The 17,181-nt window shown below is 41.0% G+C and overlaps 1 pseudogene; it reads left to right on the top strand.

The window, feature by feature from the left end:
• Window positions 1-7,357: 7,357 nt before the first annotated feature.
• LOC123589175 lies at window positions 7,358-10,230 on the top strand (annotated as a pseudogene).
• Window positions 10,231-17,181: the final 6,951 nt, after the last annotated feature.

Below are 17,181 nucleotides of genomic sequence, written 5' to 3'. Positions count from 1 at the left end.
CCTAAAATACGTATGGAACCACAGAAAACCCCAAGTAGCCAAAGCAATAATGAGAAAGAAGAAGAAAGCTGGAGATAGCACAATCCAGATTTGAAGATATACTATAAAGCTGTAATAATCAAAGCAGGATGGTACTAGATCAAAAACAGACACAGAGATCAATGGAACAGAATAGTGAACCCAGAAATAAACCCACAGGTAGATGTCCAATCTATGACTAAGGAGACAAGGATATACAATAGGGAAAAGAAAGCCTTTTTAATAACTTCTGCTGGGGAAACTAGACAGCTACATATAAAACAATTAAACTAGACTACTTTCTAACACCATACACAAAAATAAACTTAAAATTGATTAAAGACATAAATCCATACAAATCCTAGAAGAAAACACAGGCAGTCATTTCTCTGACATCAGTTACAGCAACAATTTTCTAGATACATCTCCTAAGGCAAAGGAATCAAAAGCAAAAATAAGCTATTGGGAATTCATCAAAATAAACAGACCCCAAGTATTTTATGTGCATAAGACTAAAGCTGAATTTCAAGCCAGAGTTAGAGCATACCCTAAAGTGACTGAAGACCACGATACATTTGCTGAACAATTTAACATATTCATTCCAACTTACCAACCTGGTTTCTCAGATTTTTATCAGTTGGCTCACATGCTTTTTGCTGAGGGCTAGGCCAAATATTGCATAAAACTCTCCCACTGGTAACATCCTGAACTAGATTTAGAGAAACAGAAACTTCTCGGGGTGGGGCCAAGATGGCAGAGTAGCATGGAAGGTCTCAGCCTCTCTCATCCTTGAAATGCAGCATGATCAGCACCAAACCATTTTTGCAAACTTAGGAAATTGATCTGAGGATTAACACAACAATGTGCATTATTTGAGCCACAGGACTTGGCAGGTACGTGGTGCAGAGAGGTTATGTGGGGGAGAGAGAAGCCGCGGATGGTAAGGAGCTGTTTTGGGGGAGAGAGGACAGAGAAACTGGGGGAGAGTGTGGTGCATTGGGAAAGAACAGGAAAAACACTCCCCTGAAAGCTGCTTGAGAGAAAGAGTGGAAACACCCATAAGGGACTGAACAAGAAATCTGTTCCCCAAACAGAAATCTCCCCATTGATGGGGAGAAAGGAGAGGGTTTCAATACCACTAGGACTCTATAAACAGGGGAGCACAGAGTTGGAAATTCCAGAGCTCAATACCTGGCGGTGCTCTGGTGGGATGGGTGAATCCCCAATAGCAGAGAGTGAGGCTCGAGGGGTCTGTGGGCCACATGTGGAGAAGTGGTTCCCCTGCTTGGAGGGCCTTTGGTAGAGGCCATACAGCCTCCCCACAGGCAAAGGTCCCAGTGGACCCTGGAGAGCAGCCATATTTCCTGGTATTAGAACAAAGATGCCAGAGTGGAGTGAAACCTGGTACCAGCTATGTGTTGTAATTTGCCATAATCTCTGAACCTTTGCCACTGCAAGGATCGCATGACCATTTTCTGGGGCAAGCTAGCATCCAGCCATTGCTCAGTGAGACCCTTCCCCAGATGGTTGGAGTGGGACCAAGCAGAAGAGTTCTCAGAAGTGAGGGGCTTGGAAACACAGCCCCATCTGAGATAAAATTCGAGAGAGAGAGGTGCCCCCTGGCAGGCTGACCGCTTGGACATGGACAGTGTAGAAGCGGGGAGTGGATGGAAGCCAGAGACAAAGGAGGAGTACCTGACTGCGGGTGGGTGAGAGCACAGGATTCCTGTGCCAGAAACTAGGAAGCTGGGTGATGCCAGTTTCACCTGTCTCATGCATGTGCATGCACGTGCTCACATGCCACAACAATCCAGCCCAGTAAGCAAAGCAGCACCACCTAGTGGAAAATGGAGCCATTATATCAAGCCCTGCTCAACTGTGCCCTCTAAGCACATGCCCTAGAGGATGACCACAAACGTCTCTGCCTGCTTAGAGTATGGATTACAGAGTGCTTCATAGTTGGAGTTCTAGGGGAAACTGAATGTAACTTGATGCAGATTTCATTCTGTCTGCTGGTTCATGTGTTCGATTTTTTTTTTCCTTTTCCACCTTTCTTTTCTTTTTCTTGCATACAGAAAGGAAAAAAACATTTTTATTTTCCTCTTTTAAAAAAAATTAGTTTTACCATGTTTAAAAAAATTTTTTGGTAAATATTTTTATTCTATTTAATTTCTTCATTTAATTTTATTCTGTTTTGTTATATATATTTGTTTTAAATTTTTAAACTTTTTCTTTTTTAAATTTTTTAATTTTTTTCACTTATTTCCTTTATTCCTCTATTCTATCAAACTTATTTCAACCACCAGACTGAAACACACGTAGGATATAGCTACCTTTACTTGATTTTTTTGTGTTTTTAATTTTTTAATTTAATTTTCATTTTATTAATGTTTTTACTTCCTCCAAAATGACAAAGTGAAGGAATTCAAACTAAAAGAAATAACAGGAAGAAATGGCAGCCAGGGGCTTATTCAACAAAGATATGGTAAGATGTCTGAACTAGAATTTAGAACCACAATAATAAGAATACTAGCACAGGCTGAGAAAAGCATACAATCCATTTCCCTTCCTGTGGAGATAAAGGAAGTAAAATTTAGTTAGGATGAAATTAAAACTACTATAACCGAGATGCAATCTTGAATGGATGCCATGGTGGATAAAGTGGGCAAAGCGGAGTTGTGAATCAGCATTACAGAAGACAAAATTATGGATAATAAGTAAGCATGAAAAAAAATAGGGAAACAAAGGCAAAAGAGCATAATGCAAGAAGTAGAGAAATCAGTCTTAAAAAAAGAAAAAAAGGGATAACATCTGAATCATAGGAGTCCCAGAAGATGAAAAGAGAGAAAAAGGGGCAGAAGGTTTATGTGAGCAAATTGTAGGGGAAAACTTCTAATCTGGGATGGACACAGACATCACCATTCAAGGAGCAAAGAGAACTCCCATTAGAGTCAACAAAAACCGACCATCAAAAAGGCATATCATAGTCAAATTCAGGAAAGGAAAGAAATATGAAAGCAGCAAGGGAAAAAAAGTCCTTAATCTACAAGGGAAGACAGGTCAGGTTGACAGCAGACCTGTAAACAGAAACTTGGCAGGCCAGTAAAGAGTGGCAGAATATATTCACCGTGCTGAATCGGAAAAATATGCAGCCAAGAATTCTTTCTCCAGCAAGGCTGTCATTCAAGATAAGGGAGAGATAAAGGATTTTCCAGACAAACAAAAACTAAAGGAGTTTGTGACCACTAAACCAGCCTTGCGAGAAATGTTAAGGGGGCCCTCTGAGGGGAGAAAAGATGAAACAGAAAGACCAAAAGCAACAAAGAATAGAAAGGACCAGAGACCACCACCAGAAACTCCAACTCTACAGGCAACACAATGCAATAAATTTATATCTTTCAGTACTCACTCTAAATGTCAATGGACTAAACGCTCCAATCAAACACGTAGGGTATGAGAACAGATAAGAAAATAAAATCTCTGTATAGGCTGTTTACAAGAGACCCATTTTAGACCTAAAGTCACCTTCAGATTGAAAGTAAGGGGATTGAGAACACCTTCAGATAGAAAGTAAGGGGGTCTATCATGCTGATGGTCGCCAAAAGAAACAGCGAGCAGCCATACTGATACCAGACAAACTAGATTTTAAAATAAAGACTGTGCAGAGATGAAGAAGGGCATTATATCATAATTAAGAGGACTACCCACCAAGAAGAGCTAACAAATGTAAACATTTAAACCCCCAACGTGAGAGCACCCAAATATATAAATCAATTAATCACAAACACAAAGACACTTTTTGATAATAATACCATAATAGTAGGGGACTTCAACTCCCCAGTTACAACAATGGACAGATCATCTAAGTAGAAAATCAACAAGGAAACAATGGCTTTGAATGACACACTGGACCAGATGGACTTATCAGACATATTCAGAACATTTCTTCCTAAAGGAGAAGAATACACATTCTTCTTCAGTGTACATGGAACATTCTCCAGAATGGATTACTTTACTGGGTCACAAATCAGCCCTCAACAAGGATAAAAGGATCAAGATCATACCATGCATAGTTTCAGATCACAATGTTATGAATCTCAAAATCAACCATAAGATAAAAGTTGGAAACCCCACAAAAACTTTGAGAGTAAAGAACATCCTACTAAAGAATGAATGGACTAACCAAGAAATTAAGGAGGAAATTAAAACGTACACGGAAGCCAATGAAAATGATAATACAACAGCCTGAAACCTCTGGGATGCAGCAAAGACAGTCATAAGAGGGAAGTATATAGAAATCCAGGCCTTCCTAAAGAAGGAAGGTCTCAAATACACAATCTAACCTTACACATTAAAGAGTTGGAGAAAGAACAGAAAATAAAGCCCAAAATAGGTAGAAGAAGGGAAAAAATAAAGATTTGAGCAGAAACCAATGATACCAAAGTCAAGAAAACAGAACCGATCAGTAAAACCAGGAGCTGGTTCCTTGAAAGAAGCAACAAAATTGATAAAAACCTAGCCAGAATGATGACAACAAAAAAAGGAAAGGACCCAAATACAGTTAAGAATGAAAGAGAAGAGATCACAACACTGCAGAAATAAAAAAAACAATCTTAAGAGAGTATGATGAGTAATTATATGCCATTTAATTGGGAAATCTAGAAGAAATGGAGAAATTCCCAGAAACATATAAGCTACCAAAAGTGAAACAGGAAGAAATAGAACATTTGAATAGACCCATCACCAGTAAAGAAAGTGGATTATTAATCAAAAATCTCCCAAAACCAAGAGTCCAGGGCCGCCGGATGGCTTTCCAGGGGAACTCTACCAAACATTTAAAGAAGAGTTAACACCTAATTTTTTGAAGCTTTCCCAAAAAATAGAAATGGAGGACAAGCTACCAAACTCATTCTCTGAGGCCAGCATTACCTTGATTCCAAAACCAGACAAAGACCCCACTTAAAAGAACTACAGACCAATTTCCCTGATTAACATGGATGCAAAAATTCTCAACAAGATACTAGCCAAGCAGATCCAACAATACATTAAAAGAATTATTGACAACGACAAAGTGGGATTTATGCCTGGGATGCAAGGCTGGTTCAATATCTGCAAATCAACCTATATGATACATAACATTAATAAAAGAAAGAAAAAGAACCACTTGATCCTCTCAATATATGCAGAGAATGAATCTGACAAAATACAGCATCCTCTCTTGATAAATACCCTCAAGAAAGGAGGCATAGAAGGATCATACCTCAAGATCATAAAAGCTAGATACAAAAGACCCACTTCTAATATCACACTCAATGCGGAAAAACTGAGACCTTTCCCCTTAAGGTCAGGAACCTGACAAGGATGTCCATGCTCACCACTCTTATTCAGTGTAGTGTTGGAAATCCTAGCCTCAGCAATCAGACAACACAAAGAAATAAAAGGCAGCCAGATCGGCGAGGAGGAAGTCAAAATTTCAGTCTTTGCAGTTGATAAGATATTCTTTGTGGAAAATCCAAAAGATTCCACCAAAAACACTGCCAGAACTGACCCACGAATTCAGCAAAGTCGCAGAATATAAAATCAATGCACAGAAATCAGTTGAATTCCTATACACCAATAAAGAAGCAGCAGAAAGAGAATCAAGAAATTGATTCCGTTTACAATTGCACCAAAAACCATAAAATATCTAGGGATAAACCTAACCACAGGGGGTGAAAAATCCATACACTGAAAACTATAGAAAGCTTATGAAAGAAATTGGAGAAGACACCAAAAAATGTAAAAATATTCCATGCTTATGGATTGAAAGAACAAATATTGTTAAAGTGTTGACACTACCCAAAGAAATCTACATATTCAATGTGATCCCTATCAAAATAACTCCAGCATTCTTCATAGAGCTACAACAAAATCCCTAAAATTTATATGGAACCAGAAAAGACCCCAAATAGCCAAAGCAATCCTGACAAAGAAAGGAGAATGGAGGTACCACAAGTCCGGACCTAAGGATGTATCACAAAGCTGTAATCATCAACACAGTATGGTACTGGCACAAAAGCAGATACATAGATCAACGGAAACAAATAGAGAACCCAGAAACGGACACACAAACGTATGGCCAACTAATCTTTGACAAAGCAGGAAAGAAGATCCAATGGAAAAAAGTCTCTCCAGCAAATGGTGCTGGGAAAACTGGAGAGCAACATGCAAAAGATGAAACTGGACCACTTCCTTACACCATACACAAAAGCAAACTCAGAACGGATGGAAGACCTCAACGTAACTCAGGAAGCCATCAAAATCCTAGAGGAGAAAGCAGGCAAAAACCTCTTTGACCTTGGCCATAGCAACTACTAACTTGACATGTCTCTGGAGGCAAGGGAAATAAAAGCAAAAATGAACTATTGGGACCTCAACAAGATAAAGAGCTTAACCGACTGAGCCCCCAGATGCCCCTCCACTGAACAATTTTAACGGCTTTTCCTAAGCCTGAAGCTTGAAAGAAAGTTCAGTTTTATACCAAAAAAGCCTCATGAATCTGTTCACGATTATCACCTTTGACTCTAAATTGTCTTTAATTAACTCTGCTCCTCCTTTAGATCTATGTTTATTAATGTGCTAGTCTGGGACCTTTCCCTTTTAGTTAAAAGGACCAAGAATAGAATGGGAAACTATGTCCACTCCAGGTTTAATTAACCTGGAAAATCACTTTGCTCAGACCCAAGATGAGTCATCTAGTGGAAAGACTGTTAAATTTTCAATGCTCAACTCCAGCAAACAAAGACCCCCCGAAACTAGAAGTCTAGTTCCTGCTGTGACCTCAAGAACTAGGACATTGAAAAACGATCTTTATAAATTTAAGAGCTTCAAGGCCCCGCAGCCCTCTTTCCAACCTTTTCAATGTCCTCCCAATTCCCAAAGACGGGATTCCAAGGAACCACGGAGCCCTTCCCAAGCCTCCGTCTTAATCTCTTTGGCGAAACTACTCTCCAGATTGGGAATGAATGTATCTCTGTCTTTACTGAAGCTGCAACTAACCCAAGTGCTATAAAGCAGCCTTAGCCTTGGGGTACAAAAACAGCTCAATTAGGGGGGATCTATTAGATTTCAACACGTTCCTACCTCTGAACCTATTCCCTTTGATCAAGGCCCTTTGAGAGATATACACCCTATTCTCCTTAGTTCTTCGACCCGTATTGATTACCTGGACTGAGATTTCTTAGAAAAATACCATGCTGGAATTTCTTATGTCCAAAAGGGAAAAATAATTCTAGAATTTGACAACAGTAACCAAAATAGCAAAAAGGGATAACAGGATCCTTTGGCACCTTCTCTGTGCCGTGTCTGTGCTGGTACTATAGCTGAGTCTGGAGGTACTGATCATTTGTTCCTATTGGATCAGCTCCCATCCTCGTTATGGGCAAAATCTCCAACTGATCTTGGCAGAATCCACCGTGTACCCCCCGTCAAGATTCAAATCTATCCTGCAAAACTTCTCCCTAGAATTAATCAATATCCTATAATTTAAGAAGGCCTTCAATGCATCAACACCATAATAGAATGTTACAAGGCTCATGGCCTCATAATCCCCTGCAGTAGTCCATATAACACCTCTATTATACCTGTGAGAAAACCCAACTGCTGAGGATATTATTTTGTCCAAGACCTCCGAGAAATAAATAGCACTGTAATCCCTCGACATCCCCTGTTTCCCAAACTTCACACTCTACCTACATCGACTCCCATTGAAAGCAAAGTTCAATGTACTTGACCTATGTGGTGTAGTTTTTAGCATTCCAGTTTATAAGGATAGCCGGTATCTTTTTGCCTTCAGTTGCAGGGAATGAATGACAATACATCTGGACTGCAACCTTCCTGGGTTTCACAGAGTGCTTCATGTTTCCCACAATCCTTAAAGGTTCTTTTGGATGATGGAAAGTGTTCTGCAGGCTCTACTTTGTTACAATGTGTAGATGATTTGTTTCTCTGCTTCCCTGCTCATGCCTCTTCACACGAAGACAGCACCCCCCTGGGAAAACTTTTTGTTTTACAACTTAAGCCCATAAAGTCTCCAAAGAAAAACTGCAGTTTGCTCAAACTCAGGTTAGGTATTTAGCTCACCTGTTCTCAGAACAAGGCCCACATCTGGACCCAGGCAGACTGAAGGCATCCACAATCTCTCACAACCTAAAACTAAGAGCCAATTACAAGGCTTTCTTGGATGGCTGTCTACTCTCAAAACTGAATTCCAAACTTCTCTCTTAAGGCTCAGCACCTAAATGCTCTACTGAAAAAACGAGAATGCTAATCCTACTATTCGGAAAGAGGGGGATGACACAGCCTCGTAAACGTCATACCTTTAATTTATGTTCTGTGGGCCATTATGTATACAAGAGAGCCTGGTCCTTACCCATGACCGCTTTGCATGTCCTACCCTATGGACCATCCTTCATCACCAGTCATGGGCTATGACCGCCCCCCCCCCCCCACCTCCTCCATTTGGTAAGATGACCTGAAGTGGATGAGGGACTTGTAAAGCATATTCATCTTTTTCGGGAAAGACTTGGTGGGAATGTTGTAGAGATGGTTGTGAGGGCTTGGCAATTGAATTGCAAACCTGCCTGAGGACAGTGTAACATATCTCAAGCTTCTCAGGATGTATGTACAATGTGCTGTGTCATTTCCCCGTAATGAGGTCAGCTTTAGGTTTCTCCTGTCAAAAAGAAAGAGGATTTTTACACAAAGGCAGATGTATCATGAGTAGTTGTGCACACTTTACAGACACAATGTTTTGAGTTCTGTGAAGGATGAGATACACCCCTAAGTGTAGGTGCCTCAGGTGTCCTGTGTGAAATGGGGCACATGCATTATATAACACAGACCTTGTGTTCACCACCTGGGAGCACCAGTGAAGGAATGGGGGAAACTTGACTCACACAGGAATAGAAGGGAAATTGAGGACAGTAAGCAGAGTTTGAGGAGGTGAAGAGGGGAGGGTCTTGGGGTCAGTGAGATGCAGTTGCAGGCCATTCCTGACCACAGCCTGAGCAGGGAGCATGAGTTCCACACGGAGCTGCTATGTGGGATCACTCTCAGTGCACAGTGCAGGGTTCATCTCCGAAATGTCATTTTTGTCAAAGTGCACCTAGGTGATCATCTAAAAAGGTTGTTGTCTCCCCGTGTTGTCTGAAGGTTCTGGATATTTATGGGTGAGAAAGTGCCCTGGACATATAGGAAATTTAGCTTGGTCTTAAGGAAATCCTTGTCTGCCTAAGTTCACATCCCTCAGTGAGACTAAAAGTGAAGACAGGATCTAGATCAGCTGAGAGCCTGCATTAGCCTTCAGCCTCGGTCAACCTACAATTCAGGGCTGGCCAGATGCCACCCCTGCTGGACCCCTGACATCACCCTGACTACAGCTTTGCATCTATCTCCTTAAACTTTTCTCACAATATCCCGAGATTTACCTGTGTTTCTGCTGTCTCAGCCAGAATACCAATTCTCACTGGGACCTACACAGAGCCTGAGCTGTGTTATCTGTGAAACAGAGGTAATATTTGTTTCTAAGGGCATAATAAAAAGAAGACATTTAACACAGAATGCATCTGCAAAATGCCTGTGAAATGTCCACTCACCCTTCTCACAGTTTCAATTAAGATATCTCCACACAAATGATCATCAAAAACAGATGGTCACGGTCATACTCCTAGGCTTTTTGGACTTGGGTGGTCGCGTTTTGGTGCGCTATCCAACTGAAAGAGTGCCGGCACCACTAGGATGAAGCTCGTAAGATTTTTGATGAAATTGAGTCATGAAACCGTAACCATTGAATTAAAGAATGGAACACAGGTCCATGGAACAATCACAGATGTAGATGTCAGCATGAATACACATCTTAAAGCAGTGAAAATGACTTTGAAGGATAGAGAACCAGTATAACTGGAAACACTGAGTATTCGAGGAAATAACATTTGATATTTTATACTGCCAGACAGCTTACCTCTGGATACACTACTTGTGGATGTTGAACCGAAGGTGAAATCTAAGAAAAGGGAAGCTGTTGCAGGAAGAGGCCGACCGAGGAAGAGGAAGAGGACGTGGTCGGGGTAGAGGAAGAGGGGGTCCTAGGCGATAATGTCTCTCAAGATTACTATTTCAAAGTGATACGTGATTTGGAATATTTTTTGTACAGGCTTTGTTTGTTTATGTCAGTTTTTATTTTATTTTTATTTTTATTTTTTTTTCAATGTTTATTTATTTTTGGGACAGAGAGAGACAGAGCATGAACAGGGGAGGGGCAGAGAGAGAGGGAGACACAGAATCGGAAACAGGCTCCAGGCTCTGAGCCATCAGCCCAGAGCCTGATGCGGGGCTCGAACTCACGGACCGCGAGACCGTGACCTGGCTGAAGTCGGACGCTTAACCGACTGCGCCACCCAGGCGCCCCTGTCAGTTTTTAATAAACATAAATGTAGGACACAGTTGTCTACTGACTGTCAAATTTTAATAGTTCATATAGATTCATGATATTTACATAGTAGGAGCTAAGCATTTCTACTAGGCAATCACAGACTGATTTCATTTTAGATCAGACTTTTAACTTTTGAACTAAAGTTTTTGTATGAATATATGTAGAATATGTACCTATTTCACATGCACTGAATATGCATTTTATTGTTTTACTTTGACTCCATTCTGTAGAACCTGCCTACAAGTGAAATAATAAGTTCATTTTGGTAGTTCAGGAAAAAAAAAAAAAAACAGATGGTCACGGAAGTTCATTAAACTAAGACTGTTAACACCTCAGCCTAGGGATTGGGAATTGCCATTTTAAACAATAAGACAAAGACCTGCCTTTTCTATTAAAATTCAGGCCCTACCAGGCAAAGAAAGAAAACGATAATTACGAGAATGTGTATATCAGAGTTCTACATCTGAGATCTGAAGACAATCATATTCCATTACATATAGACTTGCAGATGCATCCACACTCCAAAGTGTTCATCTGAGGCCACAGATTAACTATCGAAGAGGGAATGCAGGTAGGAAAACATAAAACCATAGGGAAATAACCCCAAGTCTCATAAATCTCACTGCCTTATATGACAACTATTTTGAAATTTGAAGAGGACTGTGTGAGCTGACAGAGTATGGTGATTATATATCTTAAAAATGTGTCAGATCTGCCTGCATGCTTTCTCTGCCCACCCGGTGCTCTCCACTTTGTTTTTCTTAGTATCCCTTAATAGTACTTTCACTGTTCTGTCTCTGTTTCAGTGTTTGCTTCTAGGAGGACCTACTCTCACTCCCCATCGAATGCACACAGTGCGGTTCCTATACACACAGGTAACAAACTAGCAGAAATTGAGGTGATGGAGGATAGTAGCAAGATCGCCCTTTTTGCAGAGGAGCCCAAGAGAGTTTTCTGGGGGTGATGGTAAGTTCCTATATCTAGATGCATGGGGTCCTTGTGCTCATTTATTTTAGAAATACTCACTGACTCCTGGTGCTTCGGGTCAGATAGACAGGTTCCTGACCCTAGAATATGGCTGATTTGTAATGGTGGGTAAGGATCAGGGACCAGCAGTGACTGTGGGAGATGAGTGAGGAGGCTACACATAGAGTCAGATCCTCACCCAGGATGCCATGTCTCCACAGACAGCAACCTTGTGCAGGAGGGCTCTGAGGATCACATATTTCTTGATCAGTCCTGTGAACTCCATAATCCTACTCCAGATTTCCCACTGAGGGATGGACAGGGCAGAGGCCAGCAGCTGGAGGACACCCTGATCATGGCTGGAGTGGAGCAGTGGGCCTGGGAGATTGAGTCAGAGAAAGGGAAGGCAGAAGGTAGTGAAGAGGAGTTTGAGAGATAAAGGGAAGAGGAGAGAAGGCAGTGTTTTCTACTGACTTCACTCACATTTCTGTGTGAACAAAAGGAGATTCTTGTCTTCAAGGGAAGGGAAGAGGGCTGGCAAAAAGACAGAGTGACATTCTCAGCTCAAGTGCTCAGGATATCTGGCTTGCTCTTGAATGCCTAACACAGGAAGCCTGCACTTTGTCATAAGTGGAACTGCAGCTCATACCATTTAGTGAAAATTAAAGTGATGATGAAGGCCTCATCATTAAAGTGGTGCAACAAAAGTATGTGAACATACAGAGAGATACAATAGAAGCAAAAGTCCAAAGTAGACCGACTGCAATACTTATGGGAATATAGACTATTGGAAAAGGAGGTACCCCAATGCAGGCTTTCAGACACCTGGGCAATATCTGAAAAAAAAAAAAAAGTAGTCCTTACTTCAAAAGCAACATTACTTTAGACACAAAGGGATCGTGATGGAAGGTTTAGGGAGAAACCATATGATTTCATGGTCCTGTACCCATGGTCCTGTACCCTCATGTCTCACCAAATTATATCCTTTAACTTGAGGCTATTTGTTATATGTAAATTATCCTTCATTAAAGAGAGTTTCAAAACATAAAATACTAGAAGCACATGTTGGAAAGTTCCTTTCAAATCCTGAAGTGCATGGGTGATATGAGTCTGCCTGCCCATGTCTCAAAAATACAAAATAATAAGACATTTAAAAACTTAATAATAGCAGAGTAAGAGGACCCTGAGCTCACCCTGTCCCATGTGTTCAACTACATAACATCCACATCCAAGTCCATGAACCAGAGAGCGATCCAAAGACTGGTAGAACAAACTCCACACCTAAGTAGAGAGAAGCTGCATCAGAAAGGTTAGAAATGTCAGAAAGGTGGAGGCTGGCTGCCTGCAGAGAGGGCAGAGAAAGTGAGCCCTCACACCAGGGAGCTCACACAGAGAAGACTAATCTCCATAACATTTGGCATTAAAACCCAGAGGGGCTGAATTTCCTTGAGTTTAGATCCAGGAGCTTTGGAGGTCAGCTGACCCAGCACTGGGTGATCCAGGAGGATGAGTGCTAGCCAGGTCCCTGCCTGTGTAGAGAGGCAATGTAAACGTGGCATTTTACACAATGCTGAGGCAACAGGAGAAGATGTATTCATGCTGATTCCTGAGTGTGTTGGAGGACTTCAACAATGAGGGAGCTCACAGGCACCATTCTTCTCCCCCAGCTTCCCAGAATAAGCATAGAAGCACCCACCAGTGGGTGAGGCTGCACAGACACATGCTACCTAACCCGTTACCAGTGTGCCAGTCCCAGGGGTTCACGGGGGGACTCACCACACCAAGCCTCCTGATCTCAGGGCAAACATTCTTTTTTTTTTTTTTTTTTTTTTGTATTTTTTTTTTTTCTTTTTCAACGTTTTATTTATTTTTGGGACAGAGAGAGACACAGCATGAACGGGGGAGGGGCAGAGAGAGAGGGAGACACAGAATCGGAAACAGGCTCCGGCTCTGAGCCATCAGCCTAGAGCCTGACGCGGGGCTCGAACTCACGGACCGCGAGATCGTGACCTGGCTGAAGTCGGACGCTTAACCGACTGCGCACCCAGGCGCCCCGGGGCAAACATTCTTAAAACCACAACGGCACCCTGTCCGACAAGCATGCATAGCTGCCACAGTACGCTGTGCACATCTGCACCTCACCCAGCTGTGCACATCCAGGCACCCTCATCTGTCTCACCCAGCCACATGTCCCCAGGCACAGACATGCTCTGTGCATATCCTCAAGCCCCTAGCTTCCACCACTGGTCCACAGCCCCCAGCCACCAAAGGATATTGGGAAATCTGGCATAGGACTAGTAGCATTGTGCAATTTTGCTAACACTCCTGCCCTGCTCCCAAGTTACCCAGTGGGCATACCACCCCACAGCTGGCCTGCCTGGGTCCCACTAACACCACTGAGAGCAAGCACAGCCCACAACAGACACGCAATCAGTGCAGACACCTGCACTGAAAGGAAAAGTAACCCAGACACAACAGCAGGGAGTGAGCAATACCCATGCGATATCCTCCTGAAGGTCACAGGTCCTATAAATGGAGACGTGCACTGCTGAGGACTCCAGGACCTCTTCTTCATACAGTCGTTAATTTCAAGATCAGAAGGCACTGCTGACTTTCTTAACACAGAGAAATAGAGCCAGAGAGAAGACATACTGGACACACTGAGATGTTATTTTCCACAATGAAAAGACCTAGTCAAAGCCACAGCCAGAGATCTAAGCCAAAGAGATATAAGTAATATACCTGATACAGAATTTTAAAGCAATGATCATAAGGATACTCATTGGAGTTGCGAAATGAGAAGAGTGAGACCCCTGACATAGAGATAAGATATAACACAGTAGACACTGAGGACACAATAACGGAGGAGAAACATGCTTGCTGGAACGAACAGAGGGATGGAAGAAGCAGAGGAACAAACCAGTGACCTCAAAGACTGGCTAATGGAAATTAATCACACTGAACCAAAGAGAGAGAACAGAATTCTGCAACGTGAGATGAGACTAAGGGAACTCAGTGACTACAGCAAATGTAATAATATTCATATTGTAGGAGTCCCAGAAGAAAGAGAAAAGGGGGCAGAAAATTTTATTGAGGAAATAATAGCTGAAAACTTCCCTAATTGGGGGAGGGAAACAAACATCCACATCCCAGAGAACTAGAGAACTCCCATCAAAAATCAACAAAAATAGGCCAACACCCAGACATATTGTAAGCAAACTTGCAAATTACAGTGACAATAAAGAAAAACTCTTAAGAGGAGCAAGACAAAAGAGACCTTAACTTAGAAGGCAAGACCCATAAGGCTAGCTACAGATTTCTGAACAGAAACTTGGCAAGTCAGAAGCGAGTGACATCACATATTCAAAGTGCTGAATGGAAAAATCAGCAGCCAACAATATTCTATCCAGCAAGGCTATCCTTCAGAATGGAAGTAGACACAGACTTTCCCAAACAAAAACTAAAGGTGTTTGTACCACTAAACCAATCCTGCAAGAAATATTAAGAGGGACTCTTTAGTGGAAAGGAGAGACCAAAAGTGACAGTATAAAGGTAAAAGACACAAATCAGTAAAACATGAATATTTCTGTAAAAAATCAGTTAAGGAACTCAGAGAAATGGATTTGAAATATAATAACATCTACCAAAAGCCTAGGGAGGAGAAAATAATGGGTTCAAAGGTAAATGACCATCAACTTAATACAAACTGCTAAATGCAGAAGAGGTTATATAAACACCTAACAGTAACGATATACTAAAACCAGTCATAAATATGCTAAGAATAAAGATAAAGAAATCAAATATACCAAAGAAAATAAGCAAAACATGAAAGACAGACAAGAAAGGATCGGAGAAAATCATTAGAAACCACAAGAAAACAGGTAATAAAATGGCAATACATACATACATATCAACCATTTCTTTGAAGGTAAATGGAATGAATGCTCCAATCTAGAGACGTAGGGTGTAAGAATGGATGAAAAAACAAAAGCTGGAGTAACAATACTTGTATCAGAAAAAATACACTTAAAAAAAAGTACATAACAAGAGACAGAGGAGGACACTATATAACAGTAAAGGGTACAATCCAAAAAGAAGATATAACAACTGTAAATATATCCCACAATTAAATGGGATTTTTTCCCAAGGTGCAAGGGTGGTTCAATATTCGCAAACAATCAATGCAATACAATACATCAACAGGAGAAGGGATAAGAACCATACGATCTGGGCACCTGGGTGGCTCAATCTTTTAACAGTCCGACATCAGCTCAGGTCATGACCTCATGATTTGTGAGTTCAAGTCCCGCATCGGACTCCGTGCTGAAAGCTCAGAGCCAAGAGCCTCCATCGAATTCTGTGTCTCCCACTCTCTTTCTGCCCCTCCACTCCTCACGCTCTCTCTCAAAATTAATAAACGTTTAAAGAAACGTCATTTCAATACGTGCAGAAAAAAGTATTTGACACACTACAACATCCATTCATGATTATAACCCCCTAATATAGGTTTACAGGGAACATACATCAATGTAATAACAGTTATATATGAAAACCCTGCAGTGAAAATCAACCTTAATGGGGAAAATCTGAGAGCTTTTCCTGTAAGGTCAGGAAGAAGAGAAGGATGTTTACTCTTACCACTTTTAATAAACATAGTACTGGAAGTCCAAGCCACAGCCAGCAGATAAATGAAACGAAACGAAAGAAACAAAACAAAACAAAATAAAGTAAAATAAATAAAAAATAAAATAAAATCAAAACAAATCCTAATCTGGAAGAAGTGAAACTTTCACACTTTGCAGAGTACATGACACTATATATAAAAAACCCTAAAGAGTCCACCCAATAACTGCTAGAACTGATAAATGAATTCAGCAATGTCACAGGATACGAAATCATTGTACAGAAATCTGTTGCATTTCTAAACAACAATAATGAAGCAGTAGAAAGAGAAATTAAGAAAACAGTCCCATTTACAGTTGTACAGCAAATAATAAGATATCTATGAATAAATCTAACCAGAGTGGTGAGTGACCTATACTCTGAAAACTATAAAACAGTGGTGAAAGAAATTCAAGATGACACAAAGAAATGGATACTCATGGATCAGAGGTACAAATATAGCGAAAATGTCTATACTTCCCAAAGCAATTGACACAATTAATGCAATTTCCACCAAAATACCAATAACATTTTTCACAGAACCAGAACAGTTCTAAAATTTGTATGGAACCACAAAAGACCCCAGGCTTCAGAGTAAACAACCTTTATGTGAAGTGATAATTATAGATGTCATTATGCCTCTGGATCTTCTGCTCCAAAACACGGTAACTCTGCCCTAAGCATTTGAACAAACGGTAGACATATCCCAACCAGGGATCATTCTACAAAATACATTCTACAGATGTACCCTCAAAACTTTGCAGATTATGAAAAATATGGAAAAATCTAAACATCGTCATGGTCAAGTGGAGCCTAAGGAGACGGGATGACTGTAATGTGCCAGCTGGGATGAGTCTGGGACAGAAGAGGTTAAAACTGAAACAATCTGAATACAAATATAACATACAAACTTCAGTTAATACTACCATATCACTTCGGGATACTGATTGTGATCATGTACCAATTCATATGACATCAATAGTGAGGAGACAGTCTGATGTATGTGGAGACTCATAATATCTTCCCAATTTTTCTGGTAACAAGAAACCCATCACGAATGAACA

This window comes from Leopardus geoffroyi, chromosome E3 (genome assembly GCF_018350155.1).
Source record: "Leopardus geoffroyi isolate Oge1 chromosome E3, O.geoffroyi_Oge1_pat1.0, whole genome shotgun sequence".
Taxonomy (NCBI): Eukaryota; Metazoa; Chordata; class Mammalia; order Carnivora; family Felidae; genus Leopardus; species Leopardus geoffroyi.
This window is presented reverse-complemented; position numbering and strand designations above follow the sequence as displayed.